This window comes from Micropterus dolomieu, linkage group LG19 (genome assembly GCF_021292245.1).
Source record: "Micropterus dolomieu isolate WLL.071019.BEF.003 ecotype Adirondacks linkage group LG19, ASM2129224v1, whole genome shotgun sequence".
Taxonomy (NCBI): domain Eukaryota; kingdom Metazoa; phylum Chordata; class Actinopteri; order Centrarchiformes; family Centrarchidae; genus Micropterus; species Micropterus dolomieu.
In genome coordinates, this window is record NC_060168.1 from 16,367,856 (window position 1) to 16,388,604 (window position 20,749).

The window sequence follows — 20,749 nt, forward strand, 5'->3', positions numbered from 1 at the left end:
AGGGACATAGTCTGAACAATCCAGTTGCTAATAGTATGTTTGGGTGCAGGGAGCCCAGCCCTGGGGGACCCAAAACACACTAGCAGCTGGTCAGCCTTCCTCCAACGGGAGGACCTCAGAGTGTAAATACTCAGTGCTCTGAAACTCCTTAGAGCCTGGAACACCGCCAACAACTCGAGACAGTTGATATGCCACTCGGACTGATGCACCTGCCAGGATCCCCTTGCAAAGCGGCCGCCCATGACCGCGCCCCAGCCCGTGAGTGAGGCGTCTGTCGAAATGACCAGCCGGCGACAAGACCCTTCCAGCACGGGCCCCTGGGACAGGAACCAAGTTTCCTTCCAAACTGAGGGAACGAAGACACTTGCGCGTAACCCAAATCAGACGGAAAGGATTTCCCCTCGGGGAAAAACCCTTGGTCCTTAGCCACCACTGCAGGGGTCTCATGTGCAGCAGTCCAGATGGTATTACGCTGTACGCAGCCGCCAGGAGACCCAACACTCGTTGAAAGTGTTTTATAGTGATGGCGTGGCCTAACTTCACCCCTTTCACGGCAGCCAATATGGTGTCGACACGTGCCGGAGACAATTGTGCCCGCATCGTTGTCGAATCCCATACTACCTCTAGGAACATAGTCCGTTGGGTGGGCACCAGCACACTCTTCTTTGCGTTGAGCCTCAGCCCTAAACGCAGCAGATGTGCCAGAACGACATCTCGATGCCGAACCGCCAAATCTCGAGACTGGGCTAGGATGAGCCAGTCGTCAATGTAGTTGAAAATCCGGATGCCCTGGAGCCTCAGCGGGGCCAGTGCTGCATCCATACACTTGGTGAATGTGCGAGGGGAAAGTGCCAGGCCGAATGGAAGAACCCGATACTGGTAAGCCACACCCCCGAAGGCGAACCTCAGGTACTTCCTGTGAGAAGGACGGATGGAGACATGGAAATAGGCGTCCTTTAGATCTATCGTGACGAACCAATCCTCGGATTGGATGTGCGTCACGATGGCGGGGATGATGAGCATCTTGAACCTGAATCTCCTCAGAGACCGGTTTAGAACCCGCAGATCCAAAATAGGGCGCAGCGCTCCGTCCTTCTTGGGGACAATGAAGTACCGGCTGCAGAACCGGCGTCTCTGTCTGGGGGGGGAGACACGTTCCACGGCCCCTTTCCTCAGCAGAGTAAGAACTTCCTGTCCCAACACCGGACCTTGCTCCGGGCGGACCACAGTCCAAACCACCCCGTTGAATTTTGGAGGGCGGGTTTTGAACTGCAGTCGAAACCCATCTATGGCAGTGCGCAGGACCCACGGAGAAATGTTCGTCAGGCTCCGCCAAGCCTCTGCAAAGTCTGCCCCTCGGGGCTGGTGGTCGGTGTCTCGTGTGATCTTCTGGTGGACCCCTGAAGCCCCAGAACGGCAGGGGAGAGCCGCCGAAGATCCACGGTGACTGAGTCTGACGCCTGACTGCAGACCCTCGGGGCAAGCAGTACGGCGTGGACTCGATGGTGGCAGGTGCGTCCTGAACGTGTAAACGGCGGGATAACATCACCCGTTGCCATGGCGGAGGGGACCTCGGTCAAGAAACGGGCTCCCGAACGAGGAAAGGAAGCGTCGGAGCCAGCAGATGAAGGTCGGGAAAAAGCCTCAGCCGTCCCGAAATCCTCCGGCAGATCACGCTGTGAACCCCATGAGTGAAGCCGCCGGGCTGCCTCAGTGGCCGCAGGGCCCACGCCACGGGGAGAACACATCCGGCTATCCTCCGAAAAGAGAGCCATGCTGTACCTCAGTACCAGCACCGAAAGGGCTTTGCAACTGGCGCATGCAGCCCCCTCGAGAGCTGCCCGAGCGTGCTCCATCCCCAAACATGAGACACACATCTCATGAGAATCTCCATCCGTGATGTACCGAGGGCAAGAAAAAACACACCTTCTGTACATCTGGTTGCCGGACATGCTGGTAGACTTCTTCTTCAGGTAAGACACACTGCTTGTAGGACTGGAGCTTTCTTCAAACAACATACAGAGCGCCTGCTGAATAGAAAAAAGCTAATGATGAGTGTGTACAGGTGTGCTTTATACTCCTCCGGTTATTCTGTCACACCTTACCGTTCTAGCAACAAGCCAATAGGATTGGAGTGATTTCATTCACGTTCAGACCTGCTACGCCTAGAGGCGTTCCCATAGTGTCGTAACCAACGCAGTTCGAGTTCCCTCGAAGGGGAACACAGGTGTCTTATATAGCCTAAGCCTGATAAGGTGGTTGGCCAGGGGAGTAGTTAAGTCAAGGCTGTATTCAATACCACCACGTTAGCCTGCACTTGGGGAAGCGTTCTCCACCACATTTGTATTAAACTGTGTGCCAATGGATGCTTTTAATTCTATATTCTCAACTGAATATGACTAAAATCAGGCTATTGAGTCAATTACACTACAGTCATTTCAGAATCAGAAATACTTAATTTACATATTTTACAATTAGAAATAGGCGGATCTTAGTTTGTTTGGATCAAGTAATCTCAAATGTACTGATAGACGCAAAATAGAAGTGTGTCTTATTTTTAACTATGCAATAGCATTTTGCCGTTTTTAGGTTAATAGAAAATTTAAGGGGATCAGGCTCACTATAACTAGAGCCGTTTCTAAGTTGGCTGATGTGGCACTGGCTTCAACAAAAAAACATTATTATATTAAAGAATACTATGTTGAATACTTAATTTATATAATTTATTAGCAAATGACTAATGAGCCTGTGCTGATAACATGTTTAAAAATACATGACAGATAATCTACTACTGGCTATTGCTGAATGTATTTTGCTGTGCAGAGCTTCTGTACAATGTCAATGCATTCCAGCATTGACACTGTACAGCAGTCACATGTAGTCACTACTGACAGTATCCCGGATCTTTATGTCAGTGTCATAAGTCAGGCAGAATGTCTGTAGAGACAATTAAACAAGCTGAATAAAACACAGTCAAAACAAATTACAAACAAGCCATGAAAAGTGAAGGCAACACCAGTAATAGGAGTTAATCACAGGAAAACAACCAAGCTGGCTGATTGAGTGCTTCAATATGTTGTAGAGACCATAACAACAAACAGGAGACAGCTAGTCCTCACTAGTAATTCTGTAAAAGAAAGGGACAATTTGGCAATGCTGTGTTGAACACAGATATAGCAAAACCTCGGGGCCACAATAATAATAATACTACAATAATATAATAAACTCTGATAGGGGGAGTTGTTATTGCCCTCATCGCTCTGATCTGTGGGATCCTTACGTGGCCACAGAAGGGTACAATTTTGGAGATGGAATTTTAAGGTAATTGTTTGGATGTTTTATATTAATTTATACTTCTGCCCCAACAGAAATCAGGCTGTCAAACTTACAAGTGCAATCCAGTATAGAGTGCACATCTGGGTCTGCATTTGAAGTTGGGCTAAGATTCTTGACATAAATTTTTTTTTTTTTAATACTTTGCAGGCCAGCACATTGTGCGAAAAAAAAAAAAAAAAAAAAAAAAGAGACATCGATACTTAAGGTAACCTGAAAATTAGTCAATGGAACAATGACTATATATAGTTTTGTAAATACATTTAATTACATTTTCCTATTTCTTACTACACTTTGCCACAAACAATTCACAAGAATGCTGAAACACTGATGATTTCAGACAGCACACAGGCTGTGAAGCATGAAGCATGAAGACATGAATGGTGGCAAAGACCCAGGTATTGTGACAGTATGATTAGTGATTGACGCATTCATCACAGTACATCTACATATTTGTAAGTTGCCACAAGGCTCAAAAGCAATGAGAATGATTGTTCATTTGCTGTTGATTAATTTAATATGAGGTTGTCACAATGATCAAGGCTGACCTTCGTTTGGCTCCTGATGAGCAGGTCATCTGTCTTTTGAAGAAAAATTCCTTGCTCTAAATTAATTTCATTTCAATTATTGATTTTGTATTGGAACAACTTCCTTTGTTTTTGTTCCAGCTGGATTTAAAGCAGTGCCAGTAGCCAACATTTAATTTCCTTTAGCTCCTCAGCTGCATGTAACTGTGCACACTCAGCAGCATTACAACATCCCAAGTGAGAGGAATGCAATCACAGTGTAAAATAGTGACTTAAAATGCAGTACATCTCCCTCCCCATTTTCCAAAAACAAGGGATTCAAGTAAAGGCAAACACAAAAAAATCATAAATATTTAAACTGTCATGATTTTTAAATATTTCTTTAAAATGTGATAACACAAGGGCCTCTTGCTTATTTAATAAAATAATAAAGCAATCTGTTGTAGCCAATTTTGATGTGTGTTATATGTTTGATTTTGTCATGTCCTACCGTTAGCATCGTGTTTACTGTTTTTTGCATACGTACGAGCTCAATTTACATCCATAATGCAAGAAGCAGTGTTTTGTAAGTAATTTTATTCTGCATAAAATAAAGTGTTAACCGCATGCCATGGCAGATGTGAGTTTTTGCACCATTACGCGTTGGAGACGACTTCAAATTCCCTCAAGTGGCTTTTTTTGAGGTACAATCGCCATTACACAATCACTGTGTAAAGCCTATCATGTCATATACACATGGATACAAAACTCAGTTCATCATATTTATATCATTACATCATTTAACATCCCAGTCCATTTTGTATATCACTTATCCAGGAGTTGAAACTTGACCAGCGTGGAATGGGCTAGCAGCAGGGTACACCATGGACAAGTTGGCAGTCTAAACAACCTCAAACACACATTGGCAAGCAACATATTCACATTCATACCAAAAGAAGCAGAGAACACTGCTGGGGGAGTTGGACTGTGTCTCACAGGAGTTTTAGCTCCTGGATATGTTTCAGCCTGTTTATATTGGCTTCCTGTTTGTTTTAGCATTGATTTTAATATCTTATTGACTACTTTTAAGGCTCTTCATGACTTGGCTCCAGATTACATTCTGGACATTTTAATTCCTTATAAGCGTTTGCCTAGCTTGAGATCTTCAGGCAGGGGTCTCCTGTCTCTCACTGAGTCCAGGCTGAAATAAAATGGGGGCAGAGCTTTTGCTGTCAGGGCCCCAACGCTCTGGACCAAGCTGCCCAAGGAAATTACACTTTTATCATAAAGCATATCCTGATTCTATCTGAGCATTGTTCATTTTAATGCCTTACTTTTTTGTTTTATCTCTTCGTTATCCTGCTTATTTTAATGTCATATGCTTTTTATATTTATGGCCCTTAGGTATTTTATCATTCACGGTGGTATTTTATTTCATCCTCGTCTCTGAGAAGCCCTTTGTAATTTGCTTTGATAAGTGAACTGTAAATTAAGCTTATTAATTGAACATGACAAACGAATAATAAAATTCATAAGGTGTCTGACATTTCACCTTTCCCTATGTGCTGATTTCGGCATTTAATATCTAAGATATCAATATCTTCGACCCAAGATCTTATAGTTTGGTTTAGTTCACTAGGTTGGGTAAGTAGATTCTGTAGTAGCAAACTCTACATAACTGCAGTCCAGGACTCAAAAAAAACACAACCACAAACAAAAAAACAACAGGTCTTCTGTAATAATGTCTTCTGTTCAGTTTAATTTCCCTGGTAGACTGACTTTTTTTAAACTCTGGGTTTTCCTTTTCTTAAGATCCAAAATTAGCTAGACTTAACTCAGATTTACCAATTAAAATGTGGGGTGGTGATGGAGCAGTGGATAAGACGCCTTTTGTGTGAGAGACCCGGGTTTAATTCCCCACTGTGACATATACACCAAGCAAGACACTAGTTGCTCCAGATGAGGCCCTCTGACATACGTATATAAAAGCGCCAGCTAATTAATAACATTTAAAATATACCATGCAAATAAAAGTAGAAACAAATAAATGTATAAAAAAAGAAATATACATCAATCACAAATTAAGGTTGAATAGAGAAAATGTTTAACTCTTAGTACCAGGTGTATTGTCGATAAAGGAAAATTAAATGCATCTTTGATCGACCCAAATTGTTTCAGTTTTCAATAGTCTTTGTTTTTTCATTTGAACATTCCTTTTTTCCGTTTAGGTTATTAGTTTTAAATTTGTCTTTTAACGTTCCCTTAAAGTTGTCAGTCAACCTTGGGCCTCTTTAAGATATCAGTTTTAGTCAGTCTTGTGCCCAACAAAAAAGTTGATCTGAGATCTCTGGAAAAAAGTGAAAATAACATTGAACCATTTGTATTGCAAAAGGAGGGTGTGCTTCAACAACTGTTAGACCCAAAATCCAATGAGCATATTCCAAAAAATCTGAAAAAACTCACATTTCACTTATTTGGCTCATATCACAATATAACAGTGTGTTTCAGCAAAGTGCCTTCATCAGAGAGTTTACAGGTTCAATTCTGTAATACAGAGATACATTACATTTAGCTGACGCTTTTATCCAAAGCACACACCTCTGGAGCAACTAGGGGTTTGGTATCTTGCTCAGGGACAATTTGGTGTCTCACAGTGGATTTGAACCCAAGTCTCTCACACCAAAGGCATGCATCTTATCCACTGCCCCATCACCACCCAGAGATGGGAGTTGGGCCCAGTTATTTAGGAACCAATCACTTTTGTTATCCCATGGGTCTAGATACAGGGACCAATCACAAGTATATAATTAAATCAGATTTAATTGAAACAATATGACACTTCACAAAACACTTTCTGGCCATCACTGATTCACTATTAAGACAGAACACTAGATGGCAATAAAGAGACATCTGAATAAACCCCATTCATTTGCCATTGTAGTATGATCTTAGGCATGATCTTACATCAGTGGTTCTCAACCTTTTCGGGCCAGCGCTCCCCTATCCATTATCCAGGTCCTTTACCGCCTCACATCAAAAAAGATGTTGGCTATTTGCCCTGAATATCGTTGATTATTATTATTTTTTTTTTATTGTTGTTGTTACTATTGTTATTAAACATGGGAGCTACACATGACAGACATCTTAATTAGTTTCCCAAGTAACAAAAAAGCCATGTGAAAAGTAATTATATTTAACTAATAAGTGAACGTTCCTCTCAGAAACTGTGTGTGAAGCCAGAGACTGTTTTCTTGGATAGGGCACTTAAGTGTAAGGTATGGGGGTCCTCCCCCAGAAGTTTGAGCATTAAACACTTAATTTCCTGCATTCTGGTGAAAATTTCTGCTCCAATTTCTGCCTTTTCTGCACCAATGTATAGTGTTAATGTCTTATTATATAAAGAGAAACACAAAATTCAGGTGGCAGGTGACATTTCAAAATATATAAATATAATAGAATATAATGTAGTGAGGCTCTCAGGCATTCTTTATTGCTTTTAAATATTTTTCTCCTGTAGATCAACTTATTTAATTTCATCCCTGCTGAGTCAACACACATTACCTCCTCTTTTGGCTCTTTTGTGGGGAAGTAACCTATTTAAATGTGATTGTGGCCCCTTTTCATCTCAGTGATAAATTATTCCGTTTTAATTCAGTTATTGACTGGACTTTATTAGCTCATCTGTTAATAACTTATCTGCTCATGTTCAAAACATTCTGCACATTCAGAATCTCTCCCACGTATCTGTGTTATCTGACATGTAAAGAAAAGAAAGTCACAATAGACTAACGTCATTAGCCTATTTAAAGAGAATTCATAATATTTTACTACATGCCCTATACTGCATTACATTACCGTTTCGCTTGATGTATCCCCTCAACCGTCTAAAAGACACAGAACTGGATGAGACGAGGAGGTGCTCATGCTGAGGGAAAACAAAACTATCTGACAACACCTGTGATCAAGCAGAAATCTTTTGAATAATTCTACACGTTACCTGTGCTGCTTACAATCCCCAACAGAGAAAGTCACATTTTTATAGCTTACTGAAACTACTGTATATGTTCAGTTTGGCACAAACTGAGGTGGGTCCACGTCACTCGCTGGTGTTGCAGCGAAGTTGTTTTCAGGGTAAGTCCGACAACGGAATATCCCTCTTGTAAATGTGTAACCACTGCGATAAGATGTTCACTGTGTATTCCTCAGAAATAAACACTTCTAAGTCCTAACTTAATGATGAGTGCAGCTTAAAATGCTTTTTAAGTCCATTTGGTGTCATAATGTTGAGTGTGTTTATCCAAAACATTTCTTGACAACATCATCACCTCAAGTAGGCATCGTACTGTCAATCCCACAAAAGTTTAACAGGGGTCATTTGGTTTGTCCAAAATATGCTAGACCACAGGGACAACAATCCAAGCCAGACTTGTTTCTCTACTGAATATAATCATTGTGCTTCACAAATAAGACACTGGAATGTGCATCAAGCAGAACCATCTTTGAAGGACTTCTGCAAATCTTCATCCCTGTCTTATTCAGGAGAGCACAACGTACAAAAATATAACTCAAATAAATTTGTTCAGTCATCCCCACATTGGGGACATTCGTATTTGGGAATTTATAAACTGTTGACTCTTGTGATTTACATGTCATTATATCCTGTGATGTAGCATTATGTTTGACGAACCACACAACCCCTTGAACAGCGAATATTGGAGCACAAAACTGCAATCTGTAAAGGCAGTATAGATTGTGCAATTGCAAAACATTATGCTGAAGCAGATCATGGTTAACCATCTTTATTAAACTTTTGTGGGATTGAGAAAGTCATGATGCCTACTATAGGAGGTAATGTCAAGAAAGTGGCCTAGAGAGAAATGTTTTAAATAAACACAATAAAACACTATGACACCAATTAAAATGATTCATAAATTAAAATAAATACATGAAAGAAATTCAGCTTTTATGGAATCATAAGTAAATAAAGATAGCTAATAAATATTGTTTAAAATAAGAAGTCCCACACTATGCAAATTTTTAAGTCAGGCAGACGAAGTAATGGAATATAAAAAAAGAACACTGAGCAAAAACCTTTGTTTTGAATATCCCTTTGTGTGGTCCCTCGAGGTGCGGACGACACTAGTGAAGCTGGGGCTCCATCTCTTCAGCAAGTGTTCCTCTTCTGTCACTGCAGGCTACGCCTACGCCCATGCGCTTCTTGGAGGACCTGAGGAGAGCAAAATCTGTGCTGGCAGATGCTGCCACTGATGCAAGTGTCCGTGACCTCGAGGGGGTCCATGTTCGCATGCTTAAGGACGGGAGCCCTAAGGATATTTTCATGGCTGTTGAGGAGCTGCACCATGCGACCGCAGTTGGTCACTGTGAAGCTTTGAATGCAGGTAAGTTGTGATTTGAGGATAATTTATGGTTTCATAAATATGTTTAATGATATACAACTGTCATTATTTAATGATGTCACTCTGTTAACAGTTTTTCAGAAAGTTGACCTCCCAGACTGGAAGGAGAAGCTGACTGGCCTGGGTTCAGATGGAGCCCCAGTGATGGTTGGGAAACGTGTGGGGTGGTGGGGCGGTACCTCTTCTCCTCCGAGAACTGGCGTCATCCGAGAAGAGGTACCCCAACTAGGGCTGTCTCCCAATAGTCGAAGACTCGATGCTTCGATGGGCGGAGCCTGATTCGACTGTCAATCTCACAGTCAAAGCTTTGCAGCGAAACAAGGATTGTGCCATTTAGGCGATATCGGGGTGCTCAACATCTGATTTTCCATAGAACCACCAGTTTTCTTCCAATAAGTTAATATACAGTCTATTCCAATACACATTTGAATGTTTAATGCTGTAAATAAACATGTAAAATTAATAAAACTTAAATGTTTTTAACAGTGCGGAAATAAATCTAAAATTGTAACCTTAACCCTGGGTTGTCAGTGCGCACGTGTAGGCACAGCGTGTGTGTAGTGGCGGAAGAGGAACACTTGCTGAAGAGACTGACCCCCAGCTTCACTGGTGTTGTGCCGAGTTGTCCGCACCTCGCAGGACTTCCACATAATTTATCACCGTTGATGAACCACACAAAGAATATTTTATCGTTTTTAAATAGCCGGCTTGAAATAGACCGAGGAACTGCAACGTGCATGTAGTCGTCGGCAGCACGGCATGCACGCAAAACTCACACAAGACCGGTGAATGACAGGCGAGAGAGAGAGAGAGAGATCTTCAAAAAGCCTCAGTTTAGCTTCTCAGAGGCCTGTATAAGCAATATCATTACTTGGCAAAAGCTCAGAGGGAGCTTAAAGTACTCAGTGAAGTCCTCCATAAGAAGGTGTGGAAGCCGACAAACCTGGGGGGGAACAAGGTGGCTCCCACATGTGGAGAGAGCTCTTCGAACACTTCTCAATGACTAATCTGTTATGTTGGCTCACATGGAGAACACCATGGAGACCCTACAAGTCAATTTTGAAACTAAGATTCATTTTGCATGTATGGGTATTGTCTGTGTCATCGAACAATTTTAACTGTGTGGTCTTTTCCAGATCGGCTAGCGCTGACATGATTGGGAGGGCGAAGCAGAAGTTGTTGTTTTTTTTTTAAATAGTTTGTGAGGAGTTAGTAAAGATAACAATAGTAACAGATAGTGATGTGTTTCATTCTTTGCAGTCTAAGTTTTAAGCTTCAGGAGGGTGGTGTTACACCACCAAAGGCACTTCAGGTCTTTGAGACTGCAGTGCTGATGCTTACAAGCATGTACACAGCACCTGGGGAGAGCCTTGAAGGCTTTCTCAAGGAATCAGCAGGGGGCCAGTTCCACGCAGCGCAGCTCCAGAACTTTAACAGGGAGAGCAGGGACAGATTTGACAGGTAGCAAAAGAAAATATAACAAATGGGAATGTGTTGGTTCATTTCAATAAGGCTTATTTTAATAAAGAGACGATGCTGAGCTGGCTAGCTACGGTGTAGAACATGAATCATGTGGGTTGCGACAGGTGTCAGGCACGGTACGAAGAGTGGCCCAATGCAAAGATTCTAATCAAAGAGCTGCCCCAACCCCAGCAAAGCACTGCTTTGACTGACTTTCTGGCAGACCCAGACAGACGGGAGAACTTCCCCAATCTACTGATGGTGTTTGAACTCATCCTGGTGCTCCCTCTGTCAACAGCTGCTTGTGAGCGAGGATTCAGCGCCATGAAGAGAATCAAAACCGATTGAAGGAGCAGCCGATCTGTAGAAATGCTATGGAAGCTATTATATATTAGCATTGAGGGACCGGATGTTGCACAGTTTCAGCCAGATAAGAGTTGTGCAGAGAAGGCTATCAGCAGGAGAGAGAGTACGTCATGTTGAGTCATGAGTCCATTTTGTTTTAAAATGAATTATTTTGTTTCATTACCTTTTTAAATTTTAATAATTTAAATCTGTGATTACATTTGTTTAAGTTTTTTTTATATCCAAGATGTATTTAATAAACAAACATGTTAACAGAATAACAAGTCTTTGGTTTTGTTGTAACACTGATAAACAACTTTTGGAGGGAGGGCCAGTAAAAATCTTTGGGCCAATAAGTTTCAAACTCACTGGCCCGGTGGGGCCAGTTACAAAAAGGTTTAACGCTGAGCCCTGACAGTGATTACACATACTAATTTTTTCTAAAAGCATGTCCTGTTCAAAGACAATGCTACCAATATAAATACACACAGAATCAAAGCTCAGGTCTTGGGAGATTTGGCACATTTTTTTCATGAAAGGAGAAGTGTTGTCCCTAATTTTTTACACGACGCTTAATTGAGATGAGGAATGATAATAGCCAACAATAACTTTCACTGTACACATCATAGTCTAGCATTTTTTTGGGATAGACTACAAAAAAAAATAAATCTATCCTTTAATCTCTTTAAACCTGTCAGTTGCTCAAAGAGGCATTCAAGTTGGTTTCCCAAAGTACATTTCATATTACTTGTGGTTGATATTGACATTTCTGTGAGTACACTGAGTACTTACATTGCAGATTTTGAAGAAGTCAGTCTTCCTCTAGCAGGTTCGTTGCGAGGGCTCGGAGGGTCAGACGGCATCTCATGTGTACCTCATGTTCTTCCTAGATTGACAATTAAAATAATTATTGATTATATTCCATCTTGGGTTAATTAATAGTCGAAGTTGCAGGCATGATCACTCAATCATGACTGGACCAAAATAGTCACGTGACACACGCAGGACAATAAAACTGGTCCGAGGTGTGTATTTACAAAATATAGGCTTATACAGCTTGCACTAACTTTAAATACAGTAATTTCGACATATACTTTACTTGGGTGGGCCGGCCAGGTAGCCTATATTAGCACATACCAAAGTATATTTGGCAACCATTTAGGCATTTTGCAGAGAAACACAGAGAGAGAGAGAGATTTTATCTGAAAAAAATAGGGGACACGGACTACAATGTGCTTAAGTGTATTTTCATACTTTATAAATGATCGGTTCACTATTTATAAATGAAGTATTTTAATGACAAACCATTTATATTAGAGTTGTTAATGGTTCACAAGTTCTTTTTTTGATACTTTCCCAAGAAAGAATATAAACAATCTCAGCATAACGTGTAAATCTTCCAATGGCAAAGCCCAGAGGATGCTACCAAGACTACCAGAAAGATGCCCCAGCTAACATTACTGGATAAAAGCCTCACCGTTACCTGTTCTCACTCCCAAGTCGTCACATATGGACAAATGGTCAAGACCCCTTGTCACTTTATAATGCACTTGGGAGCCCTGTAGCATAGTTTTTGAATGCTAAAGACAGGTGTAGAATATTTAACACTAGTGTAGCGCTTTAGCTAACTTACCAACCTAGGTTCTGAGGAGTAGTGTAGGGGTAAGAAATAGACTGTGTGTGATTAAAGAACAGTGGGCAGATTTATTACAGTGCCTTTATCACTCTCATAGTAGAGGTGCTCCGATCAGGATTTTTTGGGCCGATGAAAGCCGTATCGGCCGATACCGATCACCAATCACCGAGTTTAATTGAAGCCTTTTATTTATCATGTAGCATTATACAGTATACTGTATATTTATTTAATTTTAAAAAAGTTAACAGATGATAAAGTATCAGGAAAATTTAAATAAATAAAAATAGGCTACAATGTAAATTCCATATTATACAGTCAATTGTTAATATTACATAGGCTACTATATTCATTATAATTTCTTATGGCTTGCCATTAGTAGGCTATAGGCCTTTTATAATTTCAGTGGATTGTTTTCATTTTTAATCCTTGTGCAGGAAGCACAGTCTACATATCTTACATGCTGCCACCGACTTTACCAGAGGAGAGAATAGCAAATTCTTTAAATACGGCCAAAAGGTTTATTTGATTTCATAAAGGTTAAAAATACGGGAGATTCACGGGGAAACATTTAACGGGTGGAACGGAAAAATACAGGAGAATCTCGTGGAAAATGGGAGGGTTGACATGAGAGAAGTAGAGAGAGGAGTGGGGTAATGTGAGGCTACATCCACACTGCTACGTTTTTAAAACGGTTTTATAATGAAAACAATCTTCTCCGTCCACAGCAGCGTTTCAGCTGCGTATCAGAGTTGATCTCTGTCTATATTAGAACGACTGAAAACACATATCTAGTGGCCGTTCAGGTAGCTACACTGGGCATGCGCGTACCAGTGTAAACATGAAGCAGATGGTCTACTCCGCAGTAGCAGACAATTTAGCGAAAGAACAAAGTAATACAGACCAAGAACTACACCAGGCTTTATTCTTCTTTGTTTTGCACTTACCGACAACGAAGTGGTACTGTTACTGAAAGTAACACGGGAGTACGAGAGACGGCGGTGGAAAACAGACTGGGAATTGTCAATACAGCGACATGCACAGTACGCTAGGCTAACTGTTAAGTGTTATTTACACAGTACTTATATTTTAATAAAAATACCAAAACTAAAACTCTGTAAAGCATCGTGTTTTTGCATGACTGATGAGACCGACTCACAAAGCCAAATGTGAGTGTGTGTCATTGTTTCATAAAGTCCTCTGTTTTGTCCATCGGGTCAGCAGCGTTTTCAAACAAACATCTTCTGATTCAGAAGGGGAGGCGGAAACATAGCAAAAGGTCTCTGTTTTTGTAACGAAAACAGAAAGAGAGGCAGTCAGCTGATTGAGTGGCGCTGCTCTTTGCATCAGGAAACTCACACTGAAGGATCAGTCTCTCTCTGCCTGATGAGCACAGCTGCGACAGTTTCACATGATCGCTCCTGCGTGTTGCTCCACTAGTCTGATTGCTGCTCAACTCTGATTGTAAATGATAATGTGGGCGTGTTAATCCCTTATTGTCTGAGAAGGACTTTGGTGCTAGCTAGCTTTGAAAACCGCACAGACAGCATAGTGAGACATTTTAGCTGCCATTGAAAATTTGTCTGGCGAGTATTGCATCATCTGATCGGCTTTTCTTTTCGGCCTTTTCAGCGACCACCGATCAAACTAGTTAAAGCCACGATCGGCCGATTATGATCGGTAACCGATCGATTGGAGCACCCTTATCTCATAGTACACTAACCATGTTTTAAACAATCCCCAGAATAAGAAGTAAAAAATACAATTTTAAAAAGTATCCAGTGTCTTTCAGTCATTCGTATCTCTACCTGGGCAGGATAATGGACGTGTGGTGGATCTTTCTTATCTGCCAGTGTCCTGTAATCTGATGTGTCAGTCCTGTTGAATGGGATCCGAAGCAGCTGGCCACACCGCGGTCCGATCTCATCGTATAGGGTGCATCATCTCTGGGACTGGCTCAACATTTGCATCCAGCGAAGAGTTGACCTCTAAGCTACAATCCAGGGTCTCAAAAACTATTCCGCACATTTAGTACAGAATAAATCAGATAAGTCATCACAGTCAATGTTCGAAAAAGATCACACCCCGTTTGTCAAAACTCAATCATCATCACCCTGTTGTCTAGGGATTCTTCTTAAATGTCCAGTGTGTAATATTTCTGAGGTTCTATTGACAGAAATGCAATATAAGATCCATAACTATGTTTTCAGTGGTGTATAAAGACCTTACATAATGAACCATTGTGTTTTTATTACCTTAGAGACATTTATATCTACATAACCGCGGGCACCCCCTTCTGTGGAGGTCGCTGTATTTTGTCATCATGTTTCTACCGTAGCCGTCAACGAACAAACAGCGCTACAGAGCGCGTTTCGTTTCGTCATCACGGCGTTCTTCTGCTTGTGTAATTCCGGTAGCGTAGACGCCCGTCACTACATTGAATATGTACAAAGAAGAAGAAGAGGGACTAATAATAATATTAATAGTAATATACAATCTCCAAGTAGTCTTCTGGTTTATTAGAAGTAAGAAGAGAAGTGACATTTGGACAACTGAAGGAGCACACGCTGTTATTTAGGAGAAGAGCTGACAGCCAGACGGAGTCGGGACAGACAGCTGACTGCAGAGGCTATAACGTTAATGTGGGACAGATGTTTTCAAAGCGGTGCTGAAGTTGTCTGTTTTCTGCTGGACAGGTAATTAACTTTGTCAGACTTGAAAACTGTTGTTTGATAGCTTTAGCTAGAAGCTGGCCATAATCACAGAGAGCCATGTTTCCCCTGTCAGTGGTGTGAAATATGGATTAATTTCATGGCGCCTACTTATTCTCCAGCCTGTGGTTTGGTTTGCCGGTTACTTAGCGATCAGCTGATCAGTAACCTTAATTGGCAATAAAACCGTAACGTTAGCTTAGAGCATGGAAGCATCAGCCAGCTAAACTTTTACTGACTGGTAGAAAAAAAAAAAGTATTGTTAGTTGGATTGGTTTATTCTCCAGCGCTGTGCTTTGGCTTGTGGCGTTATGTTAGTTGGATTCATTTCATGTAGTTACTCTCTCTCTCTCTCTCTCAAGCCCTCTGTTTTTGGCTTTGTATGTTAAGTTGTTAGAATCAGCTGATCGCTAATTGGCAATAAAACCCCAGCTTCCAGCATGGAAGCTCAGATTAGCCAGCTAAACTTTGAAAAAATATGTAGTTGGATTGTAATTTCATGTAGTTCTTCTCCAGCGCTCTGTTATGGCTTTGTTACCTGGACAGAAATGCAATTCGCAACCCTCACCACTAGATGTCACTAGAACTTACACACTGAACCTTTAAGTTTTACATTGTTATACCAAAGATTTATAACTTTGGCAGGTAGCATTTAAGCAAGACATCACTACTATGAATTGATTAAATTTCTCCGTATCTCAGCATTACATGACAATCAAAAAATACTGAACAGAGTTTACACATTTTAGGCAAGGAAATTACCTTTAACATGTATTATCATAAATAATTTTAATAAAAATAGCTCTGAAGGTATTACATGTGCTTACACAGCCAAAGGTACCTCCAGAGATTAGTTTGAAACCACGACACAACAAAATACTGTTGAACACTTCACGACATCGCGTTCACAACATCCTCCGACTGCTTTTAACCTGCAGTATATAACGTTATGGTTTCAACCCACCCATTTAAGCTAGCATCACGCTGCACTTTTAGCTCTCTCCTAAAGGTTACAAACTTTACTCACCGGAGTTTCCAAGGAGAAAAAAAAAACAACTCCTTCTGAAAATGGCGGCATTCAAAAACCCCCGAATGATAGTGTTTTTACACTTAAGCCGCTTCTGGGCGCGTTGGATCTCGTTTTTCCAACTTAGCCTGCTTCTCTCTGTTCTTCCTCGGCGCTAAAGCGAGTGCACGCTGCAGAGACTACTGGATGCGCCGAGGGTCAAAATAGTGATGCCCGTATTTTTTACGTGGGCTACAGTCTATGGTAAGGAGGAAACGTGGTTGAGATGGGTGGCTTGACCAGAAACCATACTTTCACTTGTTTACTGTGTTAAACACAAAGTATATATTAATAATGATGGTAATAATAATATTTAGGGTTTTTTATTCGTTTGCTTATGGATCGCAAGAAACTTTACGTTTCAAAACGTTATTCACTAGTTTAATTTTAAAGCCTAACCGGACGTTGCGTATTTATTGTTGCTAACTTGACCGCCGAGACGTCCAAAAACAACACTAAAGGGGTGTTACCAGCCGTAAAAAGACTGAGACTTAAAAAGCCTAACCGACTTTTTTCAGTCTCATTTGTAATGCTTTGTATGGCCTAGATCAGTGGTTCTCAACCTTTTTTGGGCCAGCGCCCCCCTATCCATTATCCAGGTCCTTTACCGCCCACCATCAAAAAAGATGTTTGCTATTTATTTATATTGTTGATTTTTTTTATTGTTACTATTGTTATTAAAAACATGGAAAAGGTAACAAAAAAGCCATGTGAAAAGTAATTACATTTATCTAATAAGTGAATGTTCCTCCCATAAACTGTGTGAGAAGCCAGATACTGTTTTCTTGGATGGGGCACTTAATAAGTTTGAACATTACACACTTAATTTCCTGCATTCTGGTGAAAATTTCTCCTCCAATTTCTGCTTTTTCTGCACCAATTTATGGTGGAAATGTAATGTTAACGTAAAATTTTTATAGCCTACTGAAACTACTGTATATGTCCGCTTTGGCACAAACTGTCTGCGACTCACAGCGCGAGGGGGGTCCACGTCACTCGCTAGTGTCGCAGCGAAGTTGCTTTCAGGGTGAGTCCGACAGTGGAATATCCCTCTTATAAATGTGTAACCACTGCACAACACTTACAATTTCCAACCACCAAACGCCCCCCAAAAGAAGCTCAGCGCCCCCCTTTCCAAAATATCACTTCCAGCGCCCCCCGATCGTCCTCGGAACGCCCCCTGGGGAACAGTACCGCCCCCATTGAAAAACACTAGCCTAGATAGTCCTTACTTAAGAGAGAAAATACTTATTAAATAATTTCCTTAAACTTTCTACACGATCATATGAACTATAGGCGCATATAGTTTTTCATTGGAAAAATACTTTTTATCAAATACAATCATTATGCACAGGGCAGCACGGTGGTGCAGTGGTTAGCACCTCACAGCAAGAAGGTCGTGGGTTCAAACCCCGGTTGCTCCGGCCTTTCTGTATCGAGTTTGCATGTTCTCCCCGTGTCTGTGTGGGTTCTCTCCGGGTGCTCCGGCTTCCCCCCACCCTCCAAAGACATGCGGACTAGGTTAATTGGTGACCCTAAATTGTCCTTAGGTGTGAGTGTGAGCGTGAGTGGTTGTTCGTCTATGTGTGGCCCTGCGATGGACTGGCGACCTGTCCAGGGTGTACCCCGCCTTTCGCCCGATGCCAGCTGGGATTGGCTCCAGCCCCCCGCAACCCTGTACACAGGATAAGTGGTTGACGATGGATGTAATTATTAAGCACATCAATGATGAGCTGGTAGTGATAGATGATCTGTCTCAGAGATATGGTATCAGGCCTGTAACGGTGAGGCTTTTCCACGCCACCAGTAACGTTAGCTGGGGCATCTTCAGGTAGCATCCTTTGGGCTTTGCCACTGGTAGATTTATGTGTTATGCTGAGATTGTTTAGATTCTTATGAACCATTAACAGCTCATATATAATTGGTTTGTCATTAAAATACTTCATTTATAAATAGTAAACCAATCGTATGAAGTATGAAAATACAATTATTAAGCACATATTGATGAGCTTATTAATAAACAATACAACATATGTTTATAAATGACTTACTAATGTGTATTAACATAACCTCATCGGGCTCATCTCTGGTGAGTCCGCCTGCAGGTGGGAGATCGATCATCTGGTGACCTGGTGCAGCCAGAACAGTCTGGAGCTCAACGCTCTGAAGACAGTGGAGATGATTTTAGAAAGAGCCCAGCCCCCACCCCCCACCCCCATCATCCTGTGTGACTCCTCAGTCACCACTGTGGACTGCTTCCGCTTCCTGGGCAACATCATCTCCCAGGACCTCAAGTGGGAACTGAACATCACCTCCTCCATCAAAAAGGCCCAGCAGAGGATGTACTTCCTGTGGCAGCTGAGGAAGTTCAGCAGCCTATTGTATCTTTTTATATTTTTTGTATAATTATTTTTTTTGATCTCCTTACTTTTTATATATTTATATTACTATTTATGTTATGTGTACTGTAAGCACCAATTCATACCAAGGCAAATTCCTCGTATGTGAAAATGTAATAAACCCGATTCTGATTACAATGGTTTATAAATGATGAATTAAAAATGTACTAATACTTAACTGCTTCATAATGTGTAGATAACAAAGAATAAAACAATTATAACTGTTTATGAATGACTTACTAATGTGTATTAATGTACACTGTAAAAAAAAAAGTTTTCACAGAAACATACTTTAATATTTTACAGATTTTCAGTTTTTTTAACATTACGTGTAAATGCCATTAAAATACAGAAAAATACTTTTATTAAAAACATTAACCATAAAATAAAAGTAATAATCTGTAAATTCATATGAGAAATTATAGTTTTTTTTACAGGATTATTCCTTTATTGAATTGCCTTGAATGTTAAATTACATTAAATTCTATGTAAAAAGACGAAAGAATTCACACATTTAAAATTAAGACAACTATGTGTTTTTTTTTTATGTGAAACCTTCAATTTAAGGTAAATACATGTAAAAAAAAAACAATTGTAAAAAAACAGTAAAAAGTCTGGCAGCAAAGTTGCCAAACACTTCAACCCTCAAATTACAGTAAAAAAACTTCAATTTATGGAACTTGAAGAGAAAGATTCCCTGCTGACTGGCTTTATGGATGTGGCTTCAGTACAAGCCAAACAGCTTAACAACTGCTAACATCCAGGACACCGTGCTATGGGACCCCTCTACCCTTCCAAGGCTTTCCTCCTGCTCGACTCCGAAGCATCAGTCAACCTGGGCTGAAGTGGTGGTCTGTGGCTGCAAGAGAGGCTCGGACAGGACTGCCTCTCCTCTGCGCATCATCCTCTCCAACCGCTATGCAGCCTTGTCTAACGACACTCCGGTCCATCCAGCTGATGCACCTGCGGCTTCGAGTCTCCCTGATACGGATCTCTTTCGGCGGACAGTGCTGGCCAACACTGTTGCATCTCCTCAACCAGCTACATCTCCTGCACTGGCGGCAAACGGTGATCAGCTGGGCTGCGGCTAGGCCTGATCAGCGGCCGTCACCCCGGTCAAAAACCTCCGCTTCCCGACGTAGGATCCTGAAGGAGGCTGTGCTCAGACGCTCCGGAGGCATCTCTACCCTGCACCGTTGGGTAGCCCTTCTCTCAGGTCTGTTACTGCTACTCCAACACAACACTCAGCAGCTCACACACTCCATCCTCAGTCCGCACGAAGTGTTGAAGCAGATTCTGCTCTGGTAACCCACAACCGGCATCTCCTTGTCCCCTTTTCTCCCCAACCACACTAATAATTGGTGACTCGATAACCAGAAACATCCGTTTTTTTGCTTCCCCGGTGCCACCACAGCTGACATTTTAAAAAACACTCCAGGACCTGATGCCATCTCTCCCGTCCTGCATCACAAGAGTGATAGTCCATGTCGGAACAAATGACACAGCTCTTCAGCAGTCTGAGCTGACAAAATCAGATTTTAACCGTCTTTTTAACTTTTTAAAGCAGTGTGGAAAGTCCGTTTTTATCTCTGGTCCCATTCCCACAGTTGGTCGCAGTGCTGGCCGCTTCAGTAGACTCCTTGGCCTCCACGACTGGCTCCAGTCCGCCTGCAGGGCTCATCGTGTGTGTTATGTCGATAACTTTAATATTTTCTGGCAAAGAATGTCTCTTTTTAAGACAGACGGACTTCACCCAAACAAATGGGGCTCAGAAATGTTAGCTGCTCACATACAGCATGTGGTGCGGTCCACACATGACTTACATGAATGACTAATCATTCATGCAGCACACCTGGACACACCACCGGTCACTGAACA

The 20,749-nt window shown here is 41.5% G+C and overlaps 1 long non-coding RNA gene across 2 annotated transcripts in view; it reads right to left on the reverse strand.

The window, feature by feature from the left end:
- The window catches only part of LOC123957494, a 34,550-nt gene extending 17,959 nt beyond the window's left edge, over positions 1–16,591 (reverse strand). Inside the window, exons 1-3 of one of the 2 annotated variants that reach the window (XR_006821803.1) lie at positions 16,434–16,591; positions 14,504–14,710; positions 11,855–11,948 (exon numbers count right to left, since the gene is read on the reverse strand). This is a non-coding gene — a long non-coding RNA (uncharacterized LOC123957494). The remainder of the gene's footprint in view (positions 1–11,854; positions 11,949–14,503; positions 14,711–16,433) is intronic. The other variant, XR_006821802.1, reaches the window with a different exon arrangement.
- Between the last annotated feature and the right edge of the window lie 4,158 nt (positions 16,592–20,749).